This window comes from Equus asinus, chromosome 20 (genome assembly GCF_041296235.1).
Source record: "Equus asinus isolate D_3611 breed Donkey chromosome 20, EquAss-T2T_v2, whole genome shotgun sequence".
Classification (NCBI taxonomy): Eukaryota; Metazoa; Chordata; class Mammalia; order Perissodactyla; family Equidae; genus Equus; species Equus asinus.
This window is the reverse complement of record NC_091809.1, coordinates 39,755,615-39,766,101: the sequence shown is the minus strand read 5'-3', so window position 1 is coordinate 39,766,101 and position 10,487 is coordinate 39,755,615. Positions and strand designations below refer to the sequence as shown.

The window sequence follows — 10,487 nt, the reverse complement described above, 5'->3', positions numbered from 1 at the left end:
TTTTGTTGCAATTTTAAATGGGATTGTATTCTTGATTTCTCTTTCTGCTACTTCGTTGTTAGTGTATAGAAATGCAGCCAATTTTTGTATGTTGATTTTGTATCCTGTAACTTGACTGTATTCATTTATTATTTCTAAACGTTTTTTAGTGGATTCTTTAGGGTTTTCTATGTATAAAATCATGTCATCTGCAAAGAGTGACAGCTTCACTTCTTTTCCAATTTATATCCCTTTTATTTCTTTTTCTTGCCTGATTGCTCTGGCTAGGACTTCCAATACTATGTTAAATAAGAGTGGTGACAGTGGGCATCCTCTTCTGGATCCTATCAGAATCCTGTCCCCTTAGAGGGATAGCTTTCTGTTTTTCCCCATTGAGAATGATATTTGCTGTGGGTTTGTCATATATGGCCTTTATTATGTTGAGGTATTTTCCTTCTATACCAATTTTTTTCAGAGTTTTTATCATAAATGGATGCTGTATCTTGTCAAATGCATTCCTCTGCATCTATTGAGATGATTGTTTGATTTTTATTCTTCATTTTGATAATGTAGTGTATTATGTTGATAGATTTGCGGATGTTGAACCATCCCTGCATCCCTGGAATAACACCCACTTGATCATGATGTATGATCTTTTCAATGTATTGTTTATTCAATTTGCTAGTATTTTGTTGAGGATTTTTGTGTTGATGTTCATCAATGATATTGGCCTGTAATCTTCTTTTTTTGTGTTGTCCTTGTCTTGTTTTGGTATCAGAATAATCTTGGCTTTGTAGAATGAGTTAGGAAGCCTCCTTTCCTCTTCACTTTTTGGAAAGAGTTTGAGGATAGGTATTAAGTCTTCTTTGCATGGTTGGTAGAATTCACCAGGGAAGCCATCTCGCCCTGGACTTTTATTTAGTGGGAGGTTTTTGATTGCTGCTTTGATATCCTTACTGGTGATTGCTCTATTCAAATTCTCTACTTCTTCTTGGTCCAGTTTTGGAAGGTTGTATATTTCTAAGAATTTATCCATTTCTTCTTGATTATCCAATTTGTTGGCGTATGGCTTTTCATAGTATTCTCTTATTATCTTTTGTATTTCTGAGGTGTCCGTTATAATTTCTCTTCTTTCATTTATGACTTTATTTATTTGAGCCTTCTTCCTTTTTTTCTTGGTGAGTTTAGCTAAGAGTTTGTCAATTTTGTTTACCTTTTCAAAGAACCAGCTCTTGGTTTCATTAATTTTTTCTATTGTTATTTTAGTCTCTATTATGTTTATTTCTGCTCGGATTTTTATTATTTCCTTCCTTCTGCTGATTTTCAGCTTTGTTTGTTCTTCTTTTTCCAGTTCCTTTAAATGCGCTTATAGATTGTTTATTTTGGCTTTTTCTTCTTCATTGAGGTAAGCCTGAATTGCTATAAACTTCCCTCTTAGAACCACTTTTGCTATATCTCATAGATTTTGGCATGTCATATTTTCATTTATCTCCAGGAATTTTTGATTTCTTCATTGACTCAATCGTTGTTCAGTAGCATTTTGTTTTACCTCCACATTTTTGTGTTTTTTCTGGTTTTCTTCCTGTAGTTGACTTCTAATTTCATACCTTTGTGGTCATAAAAGATGCATGGTATTATTTCTACCTTCTTAAATTTATTGAGACTTATTTTGTGGCCTAATATGTGATCAGTCCTGGAGAATGTTCCATGTGCATTTTAAAAGAATGTGTATTCTGTGGTTTTTGGATGGAATGTTCTATATAAATCTGCTAAGTCCATCTGGTTTAATGTGTCCTTTAAGGCCAGTGTTTCCTTACTGATCTTCTGTTTGGAGGATCTATCCATTGGTGTAAGAGGAGTGTTAAAGTCCCCTACTATTATTGTGTTACTGTCTATTTCTCCTTTATGTCTGTTAATAATTGCTTCATATATTTAGGTGCTCCTATGTTGGGTGCTTAGATATTCATAAGTGTTATATCTTCTTGTATGATTGCTCCCTTTGCCATTATGTCGTCTTTGTCTCTTGTTACAGTTTTGTTTTAAAGTCTATTTTGTCTGATATGTATTGCTACCCCCGCTTTCTTTTCTTTGCCATTATATGGAGTATCTTTTTCCATCCTTTCACGTTCAGTTTGAGAGTTTCTTTAGGTCTTAAGTACGCAGCATTTATATGGGTCTTGTTTTTTTATCCAGTTGGCCACCCTATGTCTTTTCATTGGAGCATTTAGTCCATTGACATTTAAAGTAGCTGTTGATAAATATGTGTTTATTGCCATTTTGTTTCTTTTTTTTCTAAGTGTTTTAGTAGGTGTTCTCTGTTCCTTTCTTTTTCTCTTGCTCTCTTCCCTTGGGGTAGATGGCTTTCTTAATAATATGTTTGATTTCTTTCATCTTACTTATTTGCCTACTTATTATAGGTTTCTGGTTTGTGATTACCATGAGGTTCCTATATAATATTCTATGTGTATAGCAGTCAATATTGAGTTGATAGACTCTTTAGCTTGACCTGTTTCTAAAAGCTCTACGTTTTCACTCTCCTCCTCCCAGATTTTATGTTTTTGAAACCATATCTGATCTCTTGTTTTGTGTGTCTATCCATTACACTCTTACGATTGAAATAGGTAATTTTAGTATTTTTGTCTTTTAACATTTGTATTATCTTTATAGATGGTTGATCTGCTACCTTTACTATATTTTTACCTTTACCAATGATTTTATCCCCTGTTTTTGAGGGGGGTTTGATAATTTTTTTTATCCTTATTTGTGGTCACTTTCCCAATTAAAAATTCCCTTCAGCATTTCTTGGTGATAAACTCCTTTAACTTTTGATTGTCTGGGAAGCTCTTTATCTCTCCTTCCATGCTGAATGACAACCTTGATGGATAGAGTATTCTTTGCCGTAGTTTTTTTTTCTTTTCAGCACTTAAAATATGTCATGCCATTCTCTTATATCCTGTAGGATCTCGACTGAGAAGTCCGCTGATAGACTTATGGGCTTTCCTTTGTATGTCACTTGTTGCCTTTCTCTTGCCGTTTTTTGGATTTTCTCTTTATCTTTAATTTTGGACATCCTAATTATAATGTGTTTGGTGTGGGCCTCTTTGGGCTTATCTTGTTTGGACCTCTCTGTGCTTCCTGAACTTGGATGTCTGTTTCCTTCCTTAGGTTAGGAAAATTTTCTGCTATTATTTCATCAAATAGATTTTCTCTGCCCCTTTGCCTCTCTCTTCTCCTTCTGGGACACCTATACTATGAATGTTTGTGTGCTTGATATTGTCGCAGAGTTCCCTTAGACTGTTCTCATTCTGTCTAATTCTTTTTTCTTTTATTTGTTCAGCTTGGGTGATTTCCTCTAGTCTTTCATCTAGCTTGCTGATCTGTTCTTCTGTATCCTCTACTCTGCTATTGAGTCCCTCTAGTGAATTCTTCACTTCCAGTATTGTATTCTTCATTTCTGATTTTTTTAAATATATTTTCCAATTCTTTGTTTGTCAGCTCACTGTGTTCATCCAGTCTTCTCCCAATATCTGCGAGCATTCTTACAAGTTTTTGTTTGAACTCTTTGTCAGGTGGGTTGCTTATTTCTGTTTCATGTAGTTCTTTTTCTGGGGTTTTGTCCTGTTCCCTTGCTTGGAAAGTTTTCCTTTGTCTCTTCATTATGCCTCTTTCTCTGCACTTATATCTATGTATTAGGTGAGTCAGCTATGTCTCCTGATCTCAAAGAAGTGGTCTTATGTAAGAGCTGTCTTTTGAGGCCCAGCATTGTGCTTCCCTCTCATCACCAGTCCAAATGATCCATGAGTGGCCCCTTTGTGGGCTTTTTGTGTCCTGCTGTGGCAGGGTTGGTCTTAGTGCAGGTACCCAGGGAGTCTAGTCTTTCCTTCCCTGGCTAAGTATTTGTAAATCCAGTTTGGGGAGCCCCAGCACAATTGTCTACAAGGTCTAAAAGCACACTCCTGTAGCAGTTTTCCCATTAACTGGGTAGGTACCCAGTGTAGTTGGTTACTAGGCTCAGAGGCTTACAGTTGTTAAAGGCCTGAGGCCTACAAGGCTGTTGTCAATTCTCTTAGGAGTGCAGCTGTGTGGGGCTGGCCCTAGGCATGGGAGCACTCAATTGTTTCAGGCTTTGAAAGGTGGGGCTGATCCTTTTTATGGCTATTTGTGAAGCACAGGTCTTCTATTGCTGAGCCCCAGCTGAAACAGGTCCACACACACCGTCTCAATTGTGCCAAGTCTGAAGGATGCTTACAGCAGTATCAGGCCACCACTCAGGAGCTCACTCCTCCAGGGAGGGCTGCATACCCTAGGGTGGCTCCTGCTTGGTCACCTGTGGAACTCAGCTGCTCCTGAAGATTGCTTTTTTCTCTCTAGAAGGAATTTCTGCCTCTTCCACTCTGGTCAGGACTGTCTCTTGTTGTGGGAGCTCTTTTTATCCAGTTTTCAGTTTTCTATCCAGGGTAATTTTTCCAAAAATAGTTGCAACCTTGTTGTGTTCATGGGAGGAAATGAGTTCAGAGTCTGCCTATGCTGCCATCTTGATGAGATCTCTCTCCCCTGGGTTTTAAACAAGGGTTTCCTCGGTGTAATGTTGGTATCCTTGTTCCTTAAACTGTAGATTAAGGGACAGAGCATGGGCCCCCATTAGTATGAAAAACATAATAAATTTTTCTCAGATCCACAGACCCAAGAGATGAATATTTCAGATACATGAATACTGCTGTCCCAAAATAAGGGAAAGAACAATGATGTGGGAGCTACAGATGCTGAAAGTTTTTGATCTTCCTTGAGAGGATTTGATAAGAAAAATGCTAGTGATGATAAATATGTAAGAAATTAGAGGGCTGCCCCCATGGCTGAGTGGTTAAGTTCGTGTGCTCTGCTTCAGCAGCCCAGGATCCACAGGTTTGGATCCTGAGTGCAGACTTACACACCACTCATCAAGCCATGCTGTGACAGCAACACACATAGAAAAACTAGAATGACCTACAACTAGGATATACAACTATGTACTGAGGTTTAGGGAAGGAAAAAAAGAGAAAGATTGGCAACAGATATTAGCGCAGGGCCCATCTTACTCATCAAAACAAGAAAGAAAGAAAGGAGTTAGAAAAATAAAACTGGACACTGTGATATTAATTCCCATGACAATGTAAGCTACTACCTCATTGACACAGGTGCTGCAAGAGAGAGTTGGAGGAGGATGTCACATAAGTAATGGTTGATGATATTAACATTGCAGAAGGTTAATGTAAGCATGCACCTTGTGTGGGAAGTGGATCTCGTAAATCCCAACACATATGCAGCAAAATTTATGATGGGACATGGTGATTTTATAAAGCAATGGCTAACAGATGGTTGCAAAGCCATGATAGGCCATTGAGGTCAACATATAGCATTCAGAGATGACAAAAAAGAGAAAGAAAAACAGCCAAGTCATGCACCTGACACAGGAGATGATATTCATCTTTGATATAAAGGTCATCAGCATCTGAACAATAACAGAGATCAATGAAAGATAGATTGAATAGGAAATAGTACATGGGGGTGTGGAGGTGAGAATTTAAACCAATAAGAATGATCAAGCCAAGGTTGCCCACCATGGTGACAAAGTAGATCATTAGAAACTGGTAAAAGATGGGTTCTGGAGCTCTGGATGGTCCGTTAATCCAGCAAGAATAAATTCAGTCACTACAGAGTCCTTTCTAGCCAACATTCTCAACTTTGGAAATCTGTGAGAACAGAAGAAGAGTCCACTAATGGAGAAGCCAGCTCTGTTCTTACAAACTCTCATTTATGAAAAGGGGACTCAGACTGGCAGAAATCAAGCAAGTCCTCCTTGACTTTATAGGGTCTGAATGTACTGCTGCACACAACCCTCAACATTTAAATCACTCTGTCCTTTATTGCATGAGCTGCATGTGACAAACAACTGCTCTTGTCTTCATTAGAAGATAGATGGATGGAGTGGCTGAGGACCAAGGCTACCTGCTGATTCTCTTCAGTAGCAGGAATGTATCCCCCATCTCTGCCACCTATTCATCTGATTCTTCACTTCCTAGCTCCTACTTAGGTTTGCATTACCCTACTAGACACCTCTGTTCCCCTGTGATGACCATTAAGAAAGAGAGGATTCCTCTAGGGAAGAGAGCATACTGATATCCTGCTTCCTACAAGGATGTCTCTCAGAGTCAATAAGTTTCCAAATGCTTTACCATAAGAAATCATTAAGTCAATAATTCATAACAGGTGTTGAGGAAAGCCCTAGTAGCCTAAGACTTATAAATAACCATACACTCCAGTGTTTCTACACATTCTCCTCCTTTGTTTCATCCTAGCTGGACAGAAAATCAATAAAGGAAAGTGAATGTGCTTTCTCTGGTTCTGTAGGAGGGCATGAAAGGGAAACATACTTAATTTTGATCCTGATCAAATTAGTTGAGTTTATGAAAATGTGTCAAACTGTTTACTTATTATGACAAACTTTTCTATATGCAGATTTCAATAAAAATTTCTTTTAGGAAAGTCTCTTCTTCCTCTGTTGGTGGCATGTTCTGGATGTGTCACTTGGAACTGCTGTAGTCCACTTGGAACTGCTGTAAGGTATGCTGAGAATAATGAAGGAAGTAGAGTCAGAGCTCCATATTTTTTAATTTCTTGTTATAGAAATAAATATTTTTCCTCATTTTTCAGCAACAGAGAGTGAGAGAAAAATAGAAACTTGGTTAACTCACTTTGCTTCCAGTGAGAGAACTCAATGCTGACACTTTTTGTGAGTTTACCTTCATGGTCCTAGAAGAAGAACTAGCTTTTGAGATATCAAAGCTGAGCAGATGTAGTCACAGAGGCTTCTTCTCCTTTATTAGCAAGAGTCAAAGCATAGATCTCACAGTCTGAATGTTCCAGGGGTCATTCTGACTTGCAGATCAAACTTGTAGATAAAAATTTACTAAGAGAGTGTGAAGAGAAACCACAGACTTGACACTTGAGCCACCATGTCATAGAGCACATGATGTTTGCTTAAGACTTATGATTCTCTTGGATCTAATTAGCAATCCATTCATAGGCCTTCCTTGGACCTTCCCATCATGATCAGTTCTGCAGGGAAGAAATTGATGCCTGTGTTTACAACCTAATCATGACAGTAAATGTTAATTTCTCATCAGGGATTATACATTCCCCAGGGTATAGGAAAATGGATCTTCTGCTGTCTCTTATAAAGATGCAAACAATTAACATCATTGAAAATTTCATTAATTATCATTCTAGGTAACATATTAACTTTAGTAAGAATTTATGAACATTCAGTAAAGTTTATACATTATGCTCTTTTTTAATATTTTGATTAACTTTAAATGAACAATGTTTAAACATATTTTATAGATATATAGCAAAAGGATACTATTAATTGGTTTCAGAGATCATTATTTTAAGAAAATGTTATTTGATATAATGACAATCCATTACTCCATGAAAATTTACTTTGGATTGTTCTGACTCAATATGTCTTTACTTTTAACAGATTCAAATCAAATCTGTAAAAAAAAAATCACTGTTAATAGGCTTCCATTTCAAGAAAATATCACTTTATAATTTCTAGATATTCCTACTTGTGCTTGTGAAAGGGCAATTAAATTGTATTTGAAATGAGCATAGATTCACAAAGAATTGCAAAAATAACATGTAAAGTCCCTTGAGGGGCCAGCCTGGTGACTCAGAGGTTAAGTGTGCATGTTCCTCTTCGGCAGCCTGGGGGTTGCTGGTTCGGATCCCAGGTGCAGACGTGGCATGGCTTGGCAAGTCATGCTGTGGTAGGCATCCCACATATAAACTAGAGAAAGATGGGCACGGATGTTAGCTCAGGGCCAGTCTTCCTCAGCAAAAAGAGGGGGATTGGCAGCAGATGTTAGCTCAGGGCTAATCTACCCAAGAAATAAATAAATAAATAAATAAATAAATAAAACTTAAAAAAAATAAATAACATGTAAAGTCCCTTGAACTCCACCCAGCTTCCTACCATGGTGACATCTTCAACAACTGTAGTACAATAACAAAACCAGAAAACTGACATTGTACAATAATGTTAACTAGGCTTCAGGACTACAGACTTTATTCAGTTTAGCAGTTTTACATGCAGTGTGTGTATGTGTTGTGTGTGTGTGTGTAGATCTATGCAATTTGATCCCTTGTATAGATTCATGTACCCACAACCACAATTAGGATAAGAACTGTTCCACCACCATTTAAGAACTCCCTTATATTACCCCTTTATAGTCACACCCATCCACTCCCACCGTCATCTCTGTCTTCTGGCCACCACTAACCTGTTCTTCATCTCTAGGGTTGAGTCACCTGGATGACAACAAGTGAAATCATACAATATGTAATCTCTGAGATTTGTTTTTTTTCTTTCACTATGTATGGTGCCCTTAAGTTTCATCCCAGTACCAATAGCCTATTCCTTTTTTTGCTGAGTAGTATTCCATTTTTTACAACTCCAGTTTATTCACCCAGTGTAGAAATTTAAATATTACTAGGTTCTTGTATTACTATAAAACTAAGTGTTTTATTTATGGAAAGTATTTCAGGCGCAGGTGCTAGAAGATCACAGTTGAGACTGGTTCTTCTTGGAATTATCTTAAAGCCAACCTGAGTCAAGGCTCTCATTCTTCCTTCTTCAAGAATAAAAATCTGGATACTCATATTTTGAGTAGGTCTTATAATTAGTCAAAGACAAGTAGAACACAAGGTATGTCTCACCATTCCTCTTTGTGAAAATGTACATCATCACTATTGACCATCAACAAATTAGTGAGAAAAAGGCATTTGAATATAATAAAACTTCTGTTATGTACAATTTATCATTTGTCATTCAATCCCAGTATACATGTGATAGTTTCAGAGTTTCAAATCCATGTACCAGTGGGAAATAAACGTATCAACTAGAGTACACCACTTATATACAGTTTTATTTTTTGTCTTGGGACTTACAATGAATAGTCAAATAATTAAATATTACTGTCACAGAAAGAAGTAACAAATATCTAAAAAAGAAAGTCTAGAATGAATCCTGGGACACTTAATTAGAGTTGAAGATAACATGTTTATATTAAATATATATTAAGATGTGTAGATACAGAAAAATTATAGATAGATGATAGATAGCTCAAATAGATAGATGTACAAGGGTTTACATACATGCACATATTTCCTACCTCTATCTAGTGAGAGGGCCTAGAAGCAATGATACCCTAGTAGCAATGAACACATCCAGCACTCAGACCCTGGTTTTTTAATAACATTCTCTGACAATATGAACTAGGACTCCTTAGAGAAGTGATTTATTTTAGGGCTGGACCAGGGAAACCATAAAATGATGCTGAAGCTTCTTATAGTATCAGAAATTATTGACTTTTAAAAAAGAAGACAGAGTCATGGTCAAAACGTCCCAGGATCTATCCTCAGTGCTCTAAGGACCAAAGCTCAATCTATTTGAAGAATAAAATAAATAATGATATTATTGGATTATAACCCCCCAAATTAAGTAATTATTCATGAATACATATTATTATAAGTATAGGGAAAAGACCAATGTTCCTTGAAAAGAATTTCAAAAATAGCTATCTACCAAACTCCTCTGAAGGGGGTAGGGCTTAGTTTCTCTCTTCTGGACTTAATGACTTGATTTGAAACAGTTTAGTATGGAAATGGAAAAATGTAAATTTACAGTGTAGAAACTTGATAGACATTACCTTAGCCAAGTGATCAGCATTAACATCACAGACAAGTCATATTGATATCATGTAGACACTGATATGATAGATATTTCACTGTACATCAATCTTTCAAAAACCTATAAACCAGTCTAATAAGGAGAAAACATCATACAAACCCAAATAAGGGCATTCTATAACATATCTGACCTATACTCGTCAAAATTGCTTTAGTCGTAAAAGAAAGGCAAAGACAGAGAAATTGTCACAGATCAGAGGTGACTTGGGAGATATATCAACTAAATGCATCATGACTTCCTAAATTGGGTCTGGGAACAGAAAAATTACATTAGTGGGGAAACTGATGAAATGCAAATAAAGTTAATATTTTTGTTAAAATTTTGTCACTAATGTCAATTTCTTAGCTTTGGGAATATACCCTGGATACATAAGATGTTTGAACTGGGGGAATTTGGTTGAAGGGTATATCCAGGAATCCTCTGCATTATCTTTGCAACTTTTGTATAAACCTAAAATTAATTCAAAAGTAAAAGTTTATTTTAAAAATCCCAAATCTCTCATCCTAAAAAGAGTGTAATGTTGGATTTTAGTAAATAAACTTCTCTGCAATTTCAAAACATAAGTTCTTCCTTTCTATAAATATGAAAGCACATTTGCATACACATTCATCTTTTGGGGGAATGGAAAAAAGTCCCACTGCATACTTGTAGGGAATCCCCATTTTGTGTCATCTTGGTGCGATACAGTATCCAAACATACACTACAAAAATCAGAAGA

At 36.6% G+C, this 10,487-nt stretch overlaps 1 pseudogene; it reads right to left on the bottom strand.

Moving 5' to 3' along the window:
- Window positions 1–5,050: 5,050 nt before the first annotated feature.
- On the bottom strand, window positions 5,051–5,692 carry LOC106835996 (olfactory receptor 8B3-like; annotated as a pseudogene).
- Window positions 5,693–10,487: the final 4,795 nt, after the last annotated feature.